Source organism: Felis catus, chromosome C2, assembly GCF_018350175.1.
Source record: "Felis catus isolate Fca126 chromosome C2, F.catus_Fca126_mat1.0, whole genome shotgun sequence".
NCBI classification, from domain to species: domain Eukaryota; kingdom Metazoa; phylum Chordata; class Mammalia; order Carnivora; family Felidae; genus Felis; species Felis catus.
The window spans coordinates 55,109,562-55,127,888 of NC_058376.1; the positions used below are offsets into that span (position 1 = coordinate 55,109,562).

At 38.9% G+C, this 18,327-nt stretch overlaps 1 long non-coding RNA gene across 5 annotated transcripts in view; it reads left to right on the forward strand.

The window, feature by feature from the left end:
- LOC109503428 overlaps positions 1-18,327 on the forward strand; it is a 74,388-nt gene that overhangs the window by 35,301 nt on the left and 20,760 nt on the right. For 4 of the 5 annotated variants that reach the window (XR_006585033.1, XR_006585034.1, XR_002745254.2 and 1 more), the window contains exons 2-3: positions 13,879-14,095; positions 17,812-17,939. This is a non-coding gene — a long non-coding RNA (uncharacterized LOC109503428). Of the gene's footprint in view, positions 1-8,637; positions 8,693-13,878; positions 14,096-17,811; positions 17,940-18,327 lie in introns of all 5 variants that reach the window. The other variant, XR_006585032.1, reaches the window with a different exon arrangement.

An 18,327-nucleotide genomic window follows, 5' to 3' on the forward strand; every position in this document is an offset into this window, starting at 1 on the left:
AATTTCTGAGCAAAGATAAAGAGGAAGCCTGAAAAAGGATCTTTAAATAAATAGAAATGTAATTAAATGATTTTGAACTTGGCTGGAAATAATCATTGAATTGGACCACGTTTTCTACTGCTGAGCAGAAGTAGGGCTCCAGAGCTAAGATGAAATTGGTTACAGAGATAGTTTCAATTATGTTCTTTCCATATTGACTTTCAATCTATACCTGGTTTACAAAAATGTTTGAATTAGAGACAACACATTTCTGTCTGCCATTCTCATGTTGAGATATCAAATTTGTACACTGAACCTGTACCATACAGGTTTTGTATTCCTTTCTCTCTATGTATATCCAAACCTCTAATAAAAGATAAAATTATTTATCTTGGAATCCTCAATTATTTTTTTTAACATTTTTAAAGTTTATTTATTATTTATTTATTTCAAGAGAGAGAGCACACACACAAGTGGGGGATAGGCAGAGAAAGAGAGAGAGAGAGAAAGAGAGAGAGAGAGAATCTCAAGCAGGCTCTGCATTATCAGCACAGAACCCAATGTGGGACTTGAACCCATGAACCATGAGATTATGACCTAAGCCAAAATCTAGAGTTGGACACTTAACTGACTGAGCCACCCAGGCACCTGAAGGATCTCCAATTGTTTTAGCCACTTTATAAAAAAGAGGTAAAATATAATTCTTAAATTTTTTTTTCAACGTTTATTTTATTTTTGGGACAGAGAGAGACAGAGCATGAACGGGGGAGGGGCATAGAGAGAGGGAGACACAGAATTGGAAACAGGCTCCAGGTTCTGAGCCATCAGCCCAGAGCCTGACGTGGGGCTCGAACTCACGGACCTCGAGATCGTGACCTGGCTGAAGTCGGACGCTTAACCGACTGCGCCACCCAGGCGCCCCTATTCTTAAATAGTTCATTTTTTGAGAAATTTTCTAGACTTTTAAAATTGGGTACTTTTCAAACCAACTCTGACAATACAAAACCCACCAAAAGATACTGTCAAAGTTTACTTGATTAGAAAAAAATTAACACTATCTAGGCTGTAAGAAAAAATTGAGAATATTCTAATTATTGGAGACATTTAGGTTTTAAAATGTATCAAAAGTTCAATTATAAAAATAAATTTCAAAATGACCCCTATACTTGTTCTTTGTGACAAGTATATTCTTGTATATTCAGGCTCACCTTTAGGGCAGATAAACTCTTAATTGCAGATATTGCAGTATAATCCTGGGAAGAATCCTCTTATCCTTTTGAGAAGTTCTAGTCCACATGCCTTTGGTCTTTAGATCTTTTCTTTTGAAGTTCTTTCATTCTCCTGAAAGGCTCAGAACAGAGTTGTACAGGGCTTGAGTCAGGTTGGCATGTGATGGTATAAATCAGGTTGGGCCTCATGGGATCCCCAGGGCCAAGACAGGCAGGAACTCCAAGGCTGGGGGATAGCTGTCGAGAGGGTGTGTTTACACCAACTTCTTGATGGCTTGATGCTTTTACTGTCTTTAATTCTGAGTCAGCTCAGGTTCCCTTGCCCAGTTCTATCCTGCCTCTGCAGTATCTTAAAAACTGAACATAAGGAGATTTAAAATTGGACTTGCATTTTATCTCTTGGTTTCATGTCCAGCAAGACTGAATTCCTGGATTTACCTGGGAGTCTTCAGAAAGATTTGAATCAACTATTTCTCAGAGATGGGTTACTGTCTTAGCAAGATCTCCCTCCATGGGAGGTGCATCTGGGAACAATTCTGTCATAGTAGCCTCCAGTCTATCCAGTTTTCCTTTGTTTGCCCAATCCTTAGGCAATGGAGAGGATGGCAATTAATGACTCTGTATAGCTTGTTCAGATGATTTGGGGCCGAAATGTCTACTTCATTCCACTGTCTGCTTTCTCCGAGGATTTTGCATCAGCATCGACCTGCAATTGAATGCCATTTTAAGGTTTAAGGTTTCTAGCAGTTGTTAAAAATTCTGTTAAGAATTTTCTCACTTTTCCAGAGGCTTGGGAATTAAGAAGGACAGTGAAGTTTCTGAGTCAAGGATAAAGTCTTTCATAAACCTTGAATAATTGCCCCTGCAAAATATCTTTCTTTATGAGTGGTTAGAATAGATATATTAGTATGGCCTAGGTAGAAATCATGAAGTTGTAGAGTCTCTCTTTTTAAGTTATGCCATTGTTATTGCTACAGTTTCAACCCTTCCAAAAAATAAATATTGTATTACTACTACATATTTATTGTCTAGGCAGACAAGTTTATAAAATTTATTTGGAGATGCTCAACTAATCCTGTCATTCGTGTTTTGGTGTATATCACCTTTATAGGTTTTTCTTTTTTTTTTTTTTAGTATTATGTTAATTATAGTGAAGCATGAACTGGGCATATCCTCTCTTATTTTAGAAAAGTTTTCCTGTTACTATTTAATATCAGAGGCAATTTGTCCAAATTGTAATGAAGTGTATCATGGAGGATTTTAGCAAGGTCGATTTGAAGTTGTCTGGAAACACGAGGCATCCTTCCTGGATTTGACAGATCTTATCCTCATGAATTTTAAAACTTGATGATTTCCACTTTTTTCCAAAATTCAGGGTCTAATTTTATGCTCCTGTTTATGGACTCTTTGAACTTCTTAACGGACTTTACTTATCTGTTTTGTAAGGGAGTATTTGTGTTAGAACAGTTTGTTTAGCAGGGTGATCTGCTATTGCAATCTCCTTTACTATAGACCTCTATCTTGATAACAACCTTCTTGGGCAGAAAACATTTGTGTTTCTATGGCATTTCAAAATCATGAACGACTGAACTACTAATGAACTATTTCAAAAGCATATCAGTGATCAGTGTGTATGTGTGTTTTATTTATTGGCAATTTAACATGCCTTTTGTATGACCACAAGTTCAACCACTTGAACTGATTTGGCTTCTGTTAAGGGATAGGGTTCTACAAGAGAATCTAGAATAGTTACTGCATGTCCATCTGGTATTACTTTTCCCTTTTAATATAAAACCCATCAATAACAAAACAATCATAATCTGGTGTGGGCATGTCCAAAAGATTTTTTTCTGGGATGGATACCTCTCAAAGTACAGAAAAATAACCATGAGATTCTTTCTCTTTCATTAGTTCAAGTTAATCATGTTACTGGATTAAGAATGTTAAATCAGGGGCACCTGGGTGGCTTGGTCGGTTAAGCATCCGACTTCGGCTCAGGTCATGATCTCACGGTCCGTGAGTTTGAGCCCCGCATCGGGCTCTGTGCTGACCGCTCAGAGCCTGGAGCCTGTTTCAGATTCTGTATCTTCCTCTCTCTCTGCCGCTCCCCTGTTCATGCTCTGTCTCTCTGTCTCAAAAATAAATAAATGTTGAAAAAATTAAAAAAAAAAAGAATGTTAAATCAATAGATAGGAATATAAAGAGGAGAAAATAACAGTATTTGATAATTAGTTCATCCTTAACAGAGAGTGCTGGATGTCTTCAATGAGCAACAGGGGCTGTACTGCATGTGGTACTTCAGATTTGTAGATGATCATATTAGTCCAAGACCTCTGGGAAAACAAATGTCAAGAAGAAATTAGAAGCGCAAGAGCTTTATTGGAAGTAATGATCCTGTGAAATATAAAAGCAAGAGCGAGGGAGGAGCAGTCAGGTAAAGTCTTTAGTCTGTGAAGCAGGGACAATACGTGTCAAAGAAGAGAAGAAATGAGAATTGAGAATGAACTCTGGTTCTTGAGTTGAACACTGTGGCGGATCTCAAAAGCACAGTCCTTGGAGGCTGTCAGCTAAGTGCACGGGTAGAAATCATGGTGGGTTTTCTCTTTAGAGGAAGTACTGTGAAACATTACATTGCTGTCACAGTCCACTCTTATACTCTGCAGATTCACTGAACACAATGGAAGCAGCTTCTTTAGGGTTCCTATATACCTCTCTTCCTGAGTAGGGATTCAGGTAGGAGGTTGGTTGGAATAACCATAGCTTTGCCATAGCCAGTGGCCTTGGGGCAATAACACAACTGATATGTTGCGGACTACTTGACAGATGATCAGATTGTTAACTGTCCCTGAGGAAAACTGTAAAGGAATTTTGTCTTTACAAAATGCAAATATGAATGCAAGTTTTCTGATTGGGACAAAAAAGAAAACATTGTTAAATCCATGGTTTCATACCATGTACTTTGAAGCCTTATTAATCTGCTAGCAGTGCTACCACATCCAGCACAGTGACTGTGGCAGGGGCTCCTAGTTGGTTGTATAGTCTGTGGTGTAGTAGACCATGGGGCAGGGGCAGGGAGGGGGGTCATTTACCAGGATCCAGTCAATTTCTCTAGGGCCAGAGTGGCAAGTTAAATGAAGATATAATAGAGACCACTGCCCTTGTATCCTTTTTGGAATGTGCTATTGTTTTATATTTCCTTGTCGTACCTGGGGTGGGGGTATTTCAGGGACTTCCACTTGGCCTTCCCCTCTACGATAGCTCCTATCAATAGAACAAGGACCCAATATGAAGGTTATGCCAACTGGCAAGTATGTCAGTGCGGATTATACATTTGAGGGTTAGGGAAATGATGACTGCATGTAGAACAGATATAGAACAGACTGAGTGGATATACTGTAAGTCAGTGCAATCTATTTAGTAGCTGGGGTTTGCATGCCCCACTCTAGCAGTGGAAACTTTATTCTGTTCCGTGGGTATCAGTGTCAACGACGAACCTTTGTCCAAAAGTCCTTGAAATGTCTGGGTGTTCCCCTTCCCCATATATTCAAGTAAATGGCCATTAATCTTGTTGGGAAAGGACTAGTAGAACCCTTAGTAGGTACCTACCATGGTTTTGCAAAGTCCTTCCTCCTGAGGACCCAGTCATTCCCGTAGCCAGTGAGTTCCAGATCTTAAAAACTATTCGGATCCAGGAACTGAGAAAAATAATAAGACTTTACAATGAGATGGCCACCTTCAGCCTCCTGCTCTTTTATTCTTGACTTCTTTTGTTTGTGTGTAGTAAGCAGCACCCTCACTAACTGCTAGTCTATTTTGTCCATAGAGACACTGCAATTCCTTGAAGGCTAAGCCTCCTTAGCTGCCCCTCCAAACTTGCTGGTCATGAAGCTAAATTTGACCCCCTGGTTTGTGGTATTTAAGCTCCCCACCTCTCTCCTATTATCCCCCATTAGCCTGTGTTATTAATAAGCCAAATCCTGAGACCACGTTTCCTCCTCTTAGCCCTGACTTGAAGAGGAAAGGAAACACTTTTTAGAGATGCTAGTGTCCCTTTCTCCAGCACATTCCTAATGGCTTGTTGAATGGTGGTGTATTCTGAACCCTGCTGTGGAGCATAATCCTGTAGTGAGTATTCTGGCCTCATATAATATGTTCATTCCAGCAAGTCTCCACCCCTGAGCCTTTTAATCCCTTTTTCCAATGCCTGTCTCAGCAACTCAGACCTTTTTCCTTCACACAGTATGGATGGACCAGCACTTCCCCAGGTTCCTAAGAACCATCTAGCAGCATGCTCACTGCAAACTTAGGGTCCTTGCCATATCCCATTAGGAGCCCTCAAGTAAATAAACTCTCATTTATTCAGTCTGACACCCTTGGTTAAACTCTCAAAATCCATTACAGTGGATACACCCCTTGGTCTTGTTAATAAAAGCTATATAATTCTTACGGTTCCTTTGTGATCTAATCTCTATCCTTTCTTAGCAAACCTGGCATAACCCCAGATGGCTCATGCTGGCATTTAACCCTCATTATCAGCCTTAAAACCAGAGCTGTAGGGGCCCAGGGCAGGCAGCCCCAAGATGGGCTAGTTTGGCATGAACACTGTTTGGAGTTAAAAACAATCAAAACCCAGCAGAGTCAGGAAAAGTTCTTTACTCAACCCCCCTCAACTGCCTGCCTGTACCAGGAAGAAAGCTATTAACAGAGATTCCTCTTTACTGAGAAACTTATCTGCATAACAAGGTAATGTTTCTTTTCTAAAAATCACCTTTCACCTTCCTGCTAATGGTCTTCCTTCCCTTTGTATCATCAGACTCTACCCCTTTTCTTAGCTCCTGTGTCATGTTGCTTCACTATCCTTGGAATTCCCATATCTGTGTGGATTCTCCAAATGTATGCCATCAAATTTGGTTTTCTCTTTTTAACCTGTCTCATGTCAATTTGATTCTTAGTCCACCTAGAAGGACCTTGAAGAGTATAGAAAATTCTTCCTCTCAACAGGACAAAATGGGGACATTTCTTGAGGTGGGCACCAGATGCCTTGTGAGGAAGAAACCTTCAAAGTATCTTGCTGTATGAAGTCAACATTAGCCTTCAATAGGGAGGGGATGGCCAACTTTCTTGGCTCTGATTCAGGGTGTCCACAGAGACACTGTCCTCAGGGACACCCAACCATCTAGATACCCTCTTGCCATACTTCCCCCCCAACATGGCTTTATCCTTAACATAGTAGACCCTCTGTTGGATGAGTTTTCAATAGTCTTTGAACCCTCCTAACCTTGACTGTCCGATTAGGTGTTTCTCAGTTGTGCCTGATCTCTTTCTGAAGAATAAAAGGGCCTCTTTCTAAACTATTAAACAGCCCCCATGGTTCTCACACTTACTTTTGAACTTTTTAACTGCCCTACAGTGTATCATTTCCCCTGTGTAGTTCATCAATGAAGCAGCAATAGCCAGCCAATTCTACTTTCCTTGTATGTTTTGTTACCCTTATTATCTTATATATGCTGAATAGTCCCACTGTTGTTAGCACTTGGGCTTCCTTTTGCCTTGTGTCAGGGAGTAGCCTTGCCGCACATGCCATTTAGTATGAAGTCCTTATTACCTGATGAGGGACCATAAAGCAAGCTGAGGGCAAAGCACAAACTAGCATACTCACCCCCTACTCCCCAGGAGGGATATGTGTGATATTCCTCAGGCACTCCTGGCTGCCCAAGAACTAAGGACAGGGCAGAAAACAAATGTTTAAACCAAGAGAACCTCTATCAGTTTACAAATATCTTACTACAATTACAAGAAAAAGACAATCTGATCAATAGCCTAATGTCCAGAAACTCCCTACTGTCTTTTTTTTTTTCAACGTTTTTTATTTTATTTTTGGGACAGAGAGAGACAGAGCATGAACGGGGGAGGGGCAGAGAGAGAGAGAGACACAGAATCGGAAACAGGCTCCAGGTTCTGAGCCATCAGCCCAGAGCCTGACGCGGGGTTCGAACCCACAGACCGCGAGATTGTGACCTGGCTGAAGTCGGACGCTTAACTGACTGCGCCACCCAGGCGCCCCCCCCTTTTTTTTTTTCCAACGTTTTTTATTTTATTTTTTGGGACAGAGAGAGACAGAGCATGAACGGGGGAGGGGCAGAGAGAGAGGGGAAACTCCCTACTGTCTTAATGTTAATGCTTTGCTAAGGGAAAAACAACCTTAGCTAGATAATAGCCAGGCCTCTAGAAATCTACGAGTTGTTAGCATATGAAAATCCCTTTAAGAAACTTCCTCTTATATATATATAACTCCACTGTATATAACCAGTCACCCTTCACGACCATAGTGCAGCTCTTTCTGCCCACGGGTCCTGTCCCCATGCTTTAATAAAATCACCTTCTTACACCAAAGATGTCTTCGAGAATTCTTTCTTGGCTGTCAGCTCTGAACCCCCAATTACCCCCAAACCTCATCACTACCCAGCTGGTGACTGAACCAGTTCCCAAACCCCATTTTACCACCTGCTTTCTTGGGCCACTCCAAGTACCAATTGTGTTAGGTTATGCCTTTTAAGAAGCAGCACTAACAGCACTTCAACTAGTCTAAGGGTTAACTTGCCTCAAGCTTATGAACTCCTTGCTTACTGACCTAAGTCCCTTCATCTGTAGCAGAACTGCCTTACATTCTTTGACACTTGCAGACTACTAGTCTTGAGGAATGAAGGGCCACTTTACCAGAAGATAAGGGCTGACTACATTTGAAAACAGCTGCCATGGATGTCCACAACTCTTTTCAGGGTCATGTCAACTTATGACTAACCACCTGGGCACCTGCTTCTCTTACATGCAGCTCCCTTCCCTTTTCCCATGCCTTCCCTTTAAAACACTCTAGATTTGCCAGTCTTTGGTCTTTGAGATATTAGTCTACTATCTTCCCAGATTGCTGCCTTTCCAAATAAAGCAACCTTTCCTTTCCCACCTCACTTTTCTCTCAGTATTGATCTTTGAGTGGCAAGCAGTCAAATCTAAGTTTGGAAATAGTTCTGTGTCCAGTAACATCACCAAGACATCCAGAAATGCATTAATTTTATTGCTGGTAATGGCTGTGAGACATAAAGGGGTAAAGAAGCAGGAATAGGGAAAGCCTTTAGACTACAATTCAGGTCTGACACTTATGAAACAAGGCAGGGAAGAAATGGGGATTGGATAGGAATAGCATGCAACAGAGGTGCAGCTTTGAGAGTCTCAATGAGCCTGACAGAAAGCTCCAGAGCAAAGATTGTCTATCACAGGAGGCTTGCACTGGACAAAATATCCACACTCTTGTATTCCTGTTTCTCTGTGTCATTGGGAGCTGTTGGGGTAGGGTTGTCTGATTCAAATACAGCAACAAATCCTGAAGATGCTACAACTACTGGTTGTCAACGGCTTGTACTTCTCATTACAGGCCCTCAAAGAGAGATCTGAGCAATGCATTTTGCACTGTCATGCTGCTAAATGAGGTATGTGCTAGAGGCTAGGCCTTACTTTTTATATTGCAGATTCTATATCTGGGATCATTTCCCTTCTGTTTGAATAACATTTATTAGAATTTACTTAGTGGCTTTATTCTGGTTGTAAAACAGTTTTGAATGCTCTTTTTCTTGAATATGTATCTAGGTATAGAATGATAAGTTCTCTTTTCTCCCCCACTTTAAGTATATCATTTCACTGCCTTCTACCTTCTATGATACCCTTAAGAGTTCAACCATCATTCTAATTGCCTTTATTTTGTAAACTATCTTTCATTTCTGACTACTTTTTACAGTCTTTCTTCAACATTTATAACGTGTGAGGATGTGGTTTTATTTTTATTTTTATCGCTTTAGATTGGGAGTCTTGGCTTTTTAATAACTACAAAAAAAATTTCGCTACTATCTATCTTTTCGTCATGCTTCCAAGTCCTTCTAGAAGTGCAATCAGACAAATGTTAGACTTTTCATTTTATTCTCCATGTCTCTTCTTTATTGTATTTATAAATCAGTCCTCCTGGAATACATTTTGGAAATTTTCTTCAAATTATATTTCTAGTGTAGACAGCGTAAATTAATCAGATTTTTTTTTATTTTATATATGAAATTTATTGTCAAATTGGTTTCCATACAACACCCAGTGCTCATCCCAAAAGGTGCCCTCTTCAATACCCATCACCCACCCTCTCCTCCCTCCCACCCCCCATCAACCCTCAGTTTGTTCTCAGTTTTTAACAGTCTCTTATGCTTTGGCTCTCTCCCACTCTAACCTCTTTTTTTTTTTTCCTTCCCCTCCCCCATGGGTTCCTGTTAATCAGATTTTTAACTCATATTCTGAATTTTGCATTTTATGTACTGTATTTTTTTCTACTTATTCCATTTGGTTGTGTTTTAAATCTCTTGGTCAGTCTTTAAAATCTCCTGTTCCCAGCTCATTTTCAAGGATCTCATTTCTTTAACATACTTGCTTTTCACTCTGATTGTTAATTCTGATATCTGAGATGTTTGTGAGTCTACTTCTGCTAGTTCTTACTCATAATATGTTTTCATTATTATTTGTGGTTTGTATTTTTGTGCCTGTATGGAGATCCTCAATTTTCTTGGAGTTCTCTCTGGAAATTCCTAGAATTCTGGGTTGTTCAGTTTCTCAGTAAGGATTGATGTGTTCTTTTCTCAGTATCCTGGAAGTATGACTAATCCTACTGAGAAATTAAATTCTGTGCTTGGGGTTTCCTTGGACCACACAAGTAACTTGAATGCAGACAGTAAATATGAGGACCAGACTAGTTTATGTTTATGTACTCTCAGAAAAGAATTTATCTTCATTTCCCCATAACTTAGTGCCAAGTTTGAGAAGGCATGTTTCCTTGACATCATCTTTTCTGGCAATGTTTCATTTTCTGTTTTTGTTTTTAATATCCTGAAGAAGTCAAAAATTTGGGCAGTGATATACTGTTAGATTCCCTAGGTGGATGGGCTGTACATTTATTTCTTCCTCATATTAGCTCTCAAAGAAGTAACTTGAGAATATCCAGTGTTCCACAGAAACTGAAGGTTGATTTGGTACCTACTTATTTGGCATTCCTGGTTTTAAATAATTTGGGGAGTTTTTCATATTCCTTAATTCTGTACCAATCTGTTGACACTTTATAAAAGATATTTTTATATTTCTATTTATTCTATTAAATACTCCCTCCTTAGGGAGAGACTGTTTAGAATACTGAATCCACCATATTTCTGCAAATAAGAAATACTAATAGCTCTTTATCCGTTAGTTTTTCATGGAATCCCAAATGTTTTCCAACTGTTTTTCACCAGAAAGTAAGATTGCATATTTTGGCAACTGGATACTTTAAATAAAACCAACTTTAATAAAACTCTAACTTAGCCCAAAATATTCTTGTGAAAAAAGCTTCCCGTTGAGGAGAAGGAAAAAAAGTAACGTGTGCCAAGAAGAAGCTGTTTGTCACAAAAGCGTTTTTGTATGTGTGTGTTTTGTTTTTAAGTCAACTTGCTGTTTGCTTTGTTATCCAATACAATCTTGATGTTAACAGAATGTTTATTTCTTTCTGGCTTATCCATATTTTGTTCTCTTAGGGCTCTGTTTCTTACTGTTGATCTTCTCTCTGTTGGTTTCCATCCCAACGGAGCCAAAATTCCAAGCTCTTGTGTTGGGACGGCATTCAGTCCATTGGATAATAGAAATATGCATTTCTAAGGTTCCCATTTACATTATCTTTCCTGTGAAAGATACTGAAGGACAAGAAATTTTCTACTGACCCCTGCAGGACCTTAGCCCCAACTCTCCCCTCCTCCTGATTGTACCACCAATGGCTGCTCCACAGCCCCACTCTTGTGCTTGCATCTTGTCCCATGATTAACACAGCCTGTTTCCCATATTTTTCAAGGTTTGAAAAATGAAATCTGATCTTCTTTAATAAAGTCTATGAGATCTTAAATGTCTTTCTCCTCTAGAACATTCAGTTTGAACACTTGTCACAGAGCAACTTTTAAAGTAATTGCTTGAGTTACTCCTTTTGTTTTCCTCCTTTCACACCTCTCTTGTTCATTAAATGCTTATTAGTGACCAGACAATGAGTATTCTTGGCACTAGGATGACAAAGTGAATAAATATGACCTTTGCCCTCAAGGTTTTTTTTTTGGTTTTTGGTTTTGGGGTTTTTTTTTTTTTTTAGTAGAGAAGCAAAGAGTTCCTGTGTGATTTGAGACATTCTTCACATTTCCTGATAACCAAAGTAATCCAAGTTTGGGTAAACTTAAACTCTACAAATGATAGGAGAAAAGAATAATGAGGGTGCATCTGATTCATCTGGAGATGGTAAGCTTATGTTTCTGGCCATGGAAGTTTCTTCTACAATACGCAGACAAAACACATTTCCACAGAGGAAGACATCTGATCTTCACATAAAATAAGATGCTTTTCAGGAATCTGATCCTTCAACTCCCTTCCAAAATGGGGAGGGAGATTCTGGCAAATTTATATCTTCCAGAAAAATAGGTATGTGAAAGTTGGATGGGTTCATTTACTGTGTTTAAGGGAATGTAAATATTTTAAACAGACCACTGGGGTGGCAATCAAGTCACCATATCTGAAGTTCCCCAAAATGTAAGAGAAAATATTTACCTTCAGATTATTTTGACTTGTTAGAACCTCAAGGCTGAACCAATCAACCTCAAGGGTTTTGACTGTATACCTTGCAATTGTCTCCAGCTCTAAAACTTCAAACTATTTAATAACTTAAGAAATGATCATTGTGTACTCCATTGTTATAAAGGTCTAAAATTAATTAAAAGTTAGAGTTCTTCACCCAATAAATTATATACTTTTGAAATGTTATAGATTTGCTTATGCATAGCTCTAATCTGAGAATTTAATATACGAGAAATAAGACTGTGTGTACATTACACCAGCTGTGTACTATACTGCTATTTTATAGTAAAGGAAAACCCGATTTGTGATTATGAGAATGGAGCCCTGAGTTTTCCTTGTGGTGGCTGTAACTCCCTTATGCTCTACACCTTGGCTCTGCTGGCAGTGCTCTCTACTTCTGTTCTGCTGGCCTCACTGTAATTCTAGTTCACCCTGCTGTGGAACAATAGGGGAAATGGGAATAAAGACACCAGTAATAATGACAGCATATTATTATATTATTGCAGCAGTGTGCCCCCACGCCCCCATTTTTTTGGTACCACAAGAGAGTATCATTTAGAAGAGAGTGTTTGTATGTGTAACCATTCTATTCCTATTAGGTAGATATCAAGTGTTATCCTCATTCTGTCACTGAGGAAATGGCCCTATTGCTAGGGATTGGCCCAAAGACACACTGTAAAATCACAGTAATATACGAGGAGCTAGCATTTTAGTAGACATTTGAGGATCTACTATGTGCTAGGAGTTTGTTAACGAAATCAAATTTCTTTATGGAGCAAAATTGCCGATGCCAGGGGGAAAGTTGGGAATGGTACTGAGAGAATATAAGGGTCTGGTAGATATGGAGTCTCCTTGAAACGAGAAGATTCAGAGGAAGTCTTGTAATGTGCACTTGAAAGATCAGATGACTGGTAGCATAGTTTCATTTCAAAGAGGAGCATTGTCTACAAGGAGTCAAGCACCTTACAAATGTTCTTGTTTAATTTCCTGCACCGCCCTATGAGGTAGGTGTTTTCCATGTCTCAGAGATAAGGAAATTGTGGTAAAAAGATCAAACCGCTAATGCGACAGAGAATGACTTCTGCTTCCAGGAAGATCAAGTGGAAGTACTTATCTCTTTTCCTCTCACTAAGCACAAGAAAACACCTGAACACTTCATATAAAACAAATATAAGGCTCTGAAAAATAGAAAGAAGAAGGACAATAGACTAGGAACCCCAGGACCCAAGGAGTGACAGTGTGGAGAAATCCCTGGGTTTTCTTTTAGCCAGAGGTTGACAACCCAGAAATGCCAACAGGCATAGACTGTAAAGGCCCAAACAAAGGCCTTTTCTCTGTACTAAAAAGACCAGGAAAGAAGAAACCTGTCAAGACAGGAAGCTTTTAGACAATAACCCCTCTATTCATGCCAAGCATCACAGAAAAACTGTGGTGGAGAGCCTAGATTTCTGCCTTCTGGAGGCTGTAAGATCCCCCACTGGGGTTGTATCAGGGAAAGCTGAACAAAAAATGAACTTGCATCCCTTCTAGGCAGTAAGGAGAAACTTGGCCTCACCCAGGGCAGTGGAGACTATGTTGGAGTCTGGGTTTCCACCTCCACTGAGTGGTAATGAAATGGCGTCCTTCCCTTCCCTTACTGGATTTGTGTCCAAAAAAGCCAACTCAAATACAGTGTAAAGATAAGATCCAGAGTCTTATAAATTATAGAAGTGGAGAACAGATTAGTAAATTCCAAGGGTTAGATAGGTTGAGAGAAGGGAGGTGCATGTATCTATGAAAGTCAATATGAGAGATCCTGTGGTGATAGATATGTTCTATCTATGAATGCCAATATCCTAGTTGTTAATAGACTGAACTGCCCCCCCAACAAAATTCACATGTTGAAGCTTTAACCCCAGTACCTCAGAATGTAACCATATTTGAAAATTGAGTCTTTGACGAGGTACTAAAGTTGAAATGAGGTCATTAGGGTGGATCCTGTTCCAAATGGCTGGTTTCCTCACAGGAAAAAAGGAAATTTGAACATAGACACTTATAGAAGGAAGACCCTGTGAAGACAGAGGGAGAAGATAGCCATCTATAAGCAAAGAGAAACCATCCCTGTCAACACCTTGAGGTGCTCCGCTCACCTTAACTTCAGCCTCTGAGGCCAAGAGACTTGGAAGAAACCGACCCTGTGGACAACTTGATCTCAGACTTCTAGTTTCCGGAACTATGAGGAGGTAAATTTCTGTTTTTTAAACCCATCTGATACCTACAGGACTTTGTTATGGCAGCCGTAGCAAACGTATACACTAGTTATGATCTTGTACTTTGGTTTTGCAAGATGTTCCAGGGAAACTGGGTAAAGAGTACATGGCATCCTTTTGTATTATTTCTCACAAGTGCATGTTAATTTATAATTATCTCAAAATAAAAAGTTTTTTTAAAAGTGGTCCGAGTTCCAAATGTAGATCTCTCTGTTGCTAAAGCTTTTACGCAAAAGTTACCCAAACATTTTTAATATAATTTATTGTCAAATTGGTTTCCATACAACACCCAGCACTCATCACAAGTGCCCTCCTCAATGCCCATCATCCACTTTCCCTTCTCCCCTACTCCCCATCAACCCTCAGTTTGTTCTCTGTATTTAAGAGTCTCTTATGGTTTGCCTCCCTCCCTCTCTGTTTGTAGCCTTTTTTCCCCCTTCCCCTGCCCTACGGTCTTGTTAAGTTTCTCAAGATCCACATATAAGTGAAGACATATGGTATCTGTCTTTCTCTGACTGACTTATTTCACTTAGCATAATACCCTCCAGTCCCGTCCACATTGCTGCAAATTGCCAGATTTCATTCTTTCTCATTGCCAAGTAGTATTCCATTGTATATATAAACCACATCTTCTTTATCCATTCATCAGTTGATGGACATTTAGGCTCTTTCCATAATTTGGCTATTTTTGAAAGTGCTGCTATAAATATTGGGATACATGTGCCCCTATGCATCAGCACTCCTGTATCCCTTGAAAACTTACCCAAACTTTTGACTCAGTCCTATGTCAGAGGCTCATCACTTCTGAGGCTGAGTTAAAAAATCAGACTATTCAAATTTAGGTGATTGGCATGGGTGCTGACATAGAGTCTTAGTAGTGATAAGTCAGTATGAGCATTTTGCCATAAATTTTTCTGATTTTCTTTATTGTGGAACAATACTCCTGACTACTTTCTTTCTTATAGTAATGACCCTATCTTATAAATCCAGAGCTTAGAGTAAGGAGTAACCTCAGATACTATTGCTTTCATAGGTAAGTAAAAATACCTCACCAAACCTTAAAGGTAATTGATTCCACCCAGTATCCTGTGACTTTCCAAAATTGTCATACTGTATAATTTTGAGTGCAAGTATTTCACAGTGACTAGGAAAAAATTGCTTTTAAATAGATATTTTTGGTACTACATAGACCCTACATGCAAGTAGCTATGTTGGCTCCTCAGCTGAAACATAGTAACCTGAACTAAAGAAATAATAGTCCATTTCCATTCTTAAACAATAAAAATACAAAAGGCAAAAACTTTGAACTCTGGATGTCTCTGTTTCTTATGTGGTAAAAGACTTTCATAAGGAATTTTCAGAGGTAATTTTGACTTTGTGAGTGTTTTGCTTTATATGCTGACTTTAGAAATTAACCTCCTCATAAAATCCAATCCCACTTTGCTATTTTGACACTTCTTTTGTCTGAAAGCATTCATTAACATTTCACATAATTGCCCCATTTCCAGAGCAAGTATATAATTTCCTGCAGAGTGAAGACTTTGTGATGCATATCCAATAAAGTCCATCCTGTCTGCTGGTAGTTGATGCCTTAGTCTTACCACGAGCTTGAAAGAGATTTTCCTGTTGTGGATCCTACTGAATCTTGTTGGTCATCTGCAGCATTAAAATGTGACCATTAGTAGTGACCATTTATAATGTCTACTCTTCTTCAGTCATTGTTCCTTTAATGACTTCCTGGCTCTTTTCTGAATATATACCGTTAGTGGCTCTTGCCAAGTCAACATAGAATTTTAAGAAAAATTAAGTAAAGTACTTTCCTAGCTTGATTTTTACCAAGATAGTCATGTAAATATGAATCTATTTTTATAATAACATTAGAGAATAGGGAAAGCCATTATAATATACCTATGAGAACTTATATTTTAGTGAAATATGAAGTCAAAGGATGGGCTTGTTGAAATAAGGATATTTTACTTTCTGACTAAAAAAGTAAATTGCACAGAGATTCAAGAAGAATTTTTTTTAAATCGAGTATATATATTTTTTCCCAAAGTGTTAAGAGCAATTATGAAAACAGATTTCATGTCATTATTTTTCAACTGATAGGACTTACTATTTTTTATGTTCAAACAAACTACAATTTAGAAGTTCTTTAATATTTATGTGTAGTTGTTAAACACATGGATAATTCTGGTGTTCAGCCCATAGAAGAGTAACTATTTCTTCTATGAAGAAGGCCTATTTTAGGCCTTGACAGAAATGGATTCCTTGGCCACTCTATGTAGACTGTATATATGTGTTTTAGGAAGAGCATGACAAAATCTCCATTGTTTGTTCCACAGTGACAGATATTTCAATCAACAGATCTAAGTTCCAGAAGTTGTGTCTTAGTTTCTTTTTTTTTTTTTTTCATATTTGTAACTTAACACACTACATCTAAGACTTTAGTGACCAGCAATCACAGCAATGTTTACATTCAGACTGCTTGATGTCTGGCATCTGCCAAATATTCTAAAATGACGTTTGTTGGCTCTTAAATAAAAAGCATTGTGGCCAGTTGATCTGCTGGTCTGCACAAGCTGAAAGAATTGTTCCTTTTGTACTATTATTTATCCTTAAATTTGTCTTTCCAAATCAAGAATAGTCTGACATTCAGCAGTTGGTTTTTCTTGATCCTGTGCTGGTGGGTGATGCTTTTTTTGTACCAGAAACAAACAAACATGAATAATCATGTTCCATCTTTATAAAATTCGTGAGAGGAAAATCCCTATTAACACATATGTTTGTCTATAAATAAAACTGGTAAAAGTCGATATTATTGCTTTAGAGCTCAAAGCTATAAGACATCATCCTATTTTCTTCATTTAGGAAGACTTTTTAAAGTCAGCCATCAATATACCTAAAACAAGAAGCCATAAAAATTAAATTTTTACTTTTTATTAGAAAATATAGGATGAAAAGAAACCAGCCCTGAAGCTTTATAGACATGGAACCCTTGTAAACTGATCCTAGAAATGACACTGAATAAAAATAGCTACTTCCAGCTCTTTTAAGTCATCTGTTGAAGATCAATTTACGTATTTCTCTTCATATTTATGCATACATAATTCTTCTTTAACAATCATTACCTTCAAGGTGACCACAGTTTCCTATTACTAAGCACCTAATGTGTGAAAGTCTCCACAGAACTTAAAGAGGTTATACTTGATATTCAAATGTTAAATCTATACCTGTTGTTTGTAAGTGGAAAAAAAGATGAGTATTGATATTGAGTCTGGTGATTAATAGGGTAATAAGAAGAATGAACTAGAAGAAATCAAAACAATGTGTTTGCAGCCTGTTTTAACTTAGGTTCCTCTAGGAACTTAAGCCATGATAATGTTCTTAGGAAGAAGAACCTAAGATAAATTTTTTATGCAAGTAGTTGACTTGGGGGAGTGAACCCAGGGAATAGGGGAGGGACCCATGGGAATATTAAAACAAGGGAGGAGGGAGAGCTAACCCAAAGGTGTGCACTTGAGTTGGCTGTCCCTGTGGGCAACAGGAGTTTAGTCCTGGTAAGGATGCTTTAAGGAAATACATAGAAGACCCATCAGAATTGTCAATCGTAGACACAGGAGAGAGGAACAACCCAACCTCTACAAACTAGGATTAACATTGGGGGGTGTTAATTTTCTCTTCTTCAGGATTTATACCATGAAGCAGAGAATCCCTGAAACAAACAAGACAGACACACACTACAGCTGACATGCAGTGCTGTCAAGAGCACCTGTACACAGCCAATGGTTGACTCAGCAATGGTCAGAGCCAAAAGGTGGGCTGATGGGATATGGGAGGGAAATGGCAAATATGCAGTGCCCATCTTTGACACTTACTCGTTAGGTGCATCATTTGTACACTCTTTTTTTTTTTTTAACGTTTATTTCTGAGACAGAGAGAGAGACAGAGCATGAGCAGGGGAGGGGCAGAGAGAGAGGGAAACACAGAATCTGAAACAGGCTTCAGGATCCGAGCTGTCCGCACAGAGCCCGATGCAGGGCTCGAACTCACAGACAATGAGATCATGACCTGAGCCGAAGTTGGACGCCCAACTGACTGAGCCACCCAGGTGCCCCTGTACACTCTTTTTTTAAGTTTATTAATTTATTTTGAGAAAGAGAGAGAGAGAGAGAGAGAGAGAGCGAGCGCATGAATTTGGGAGG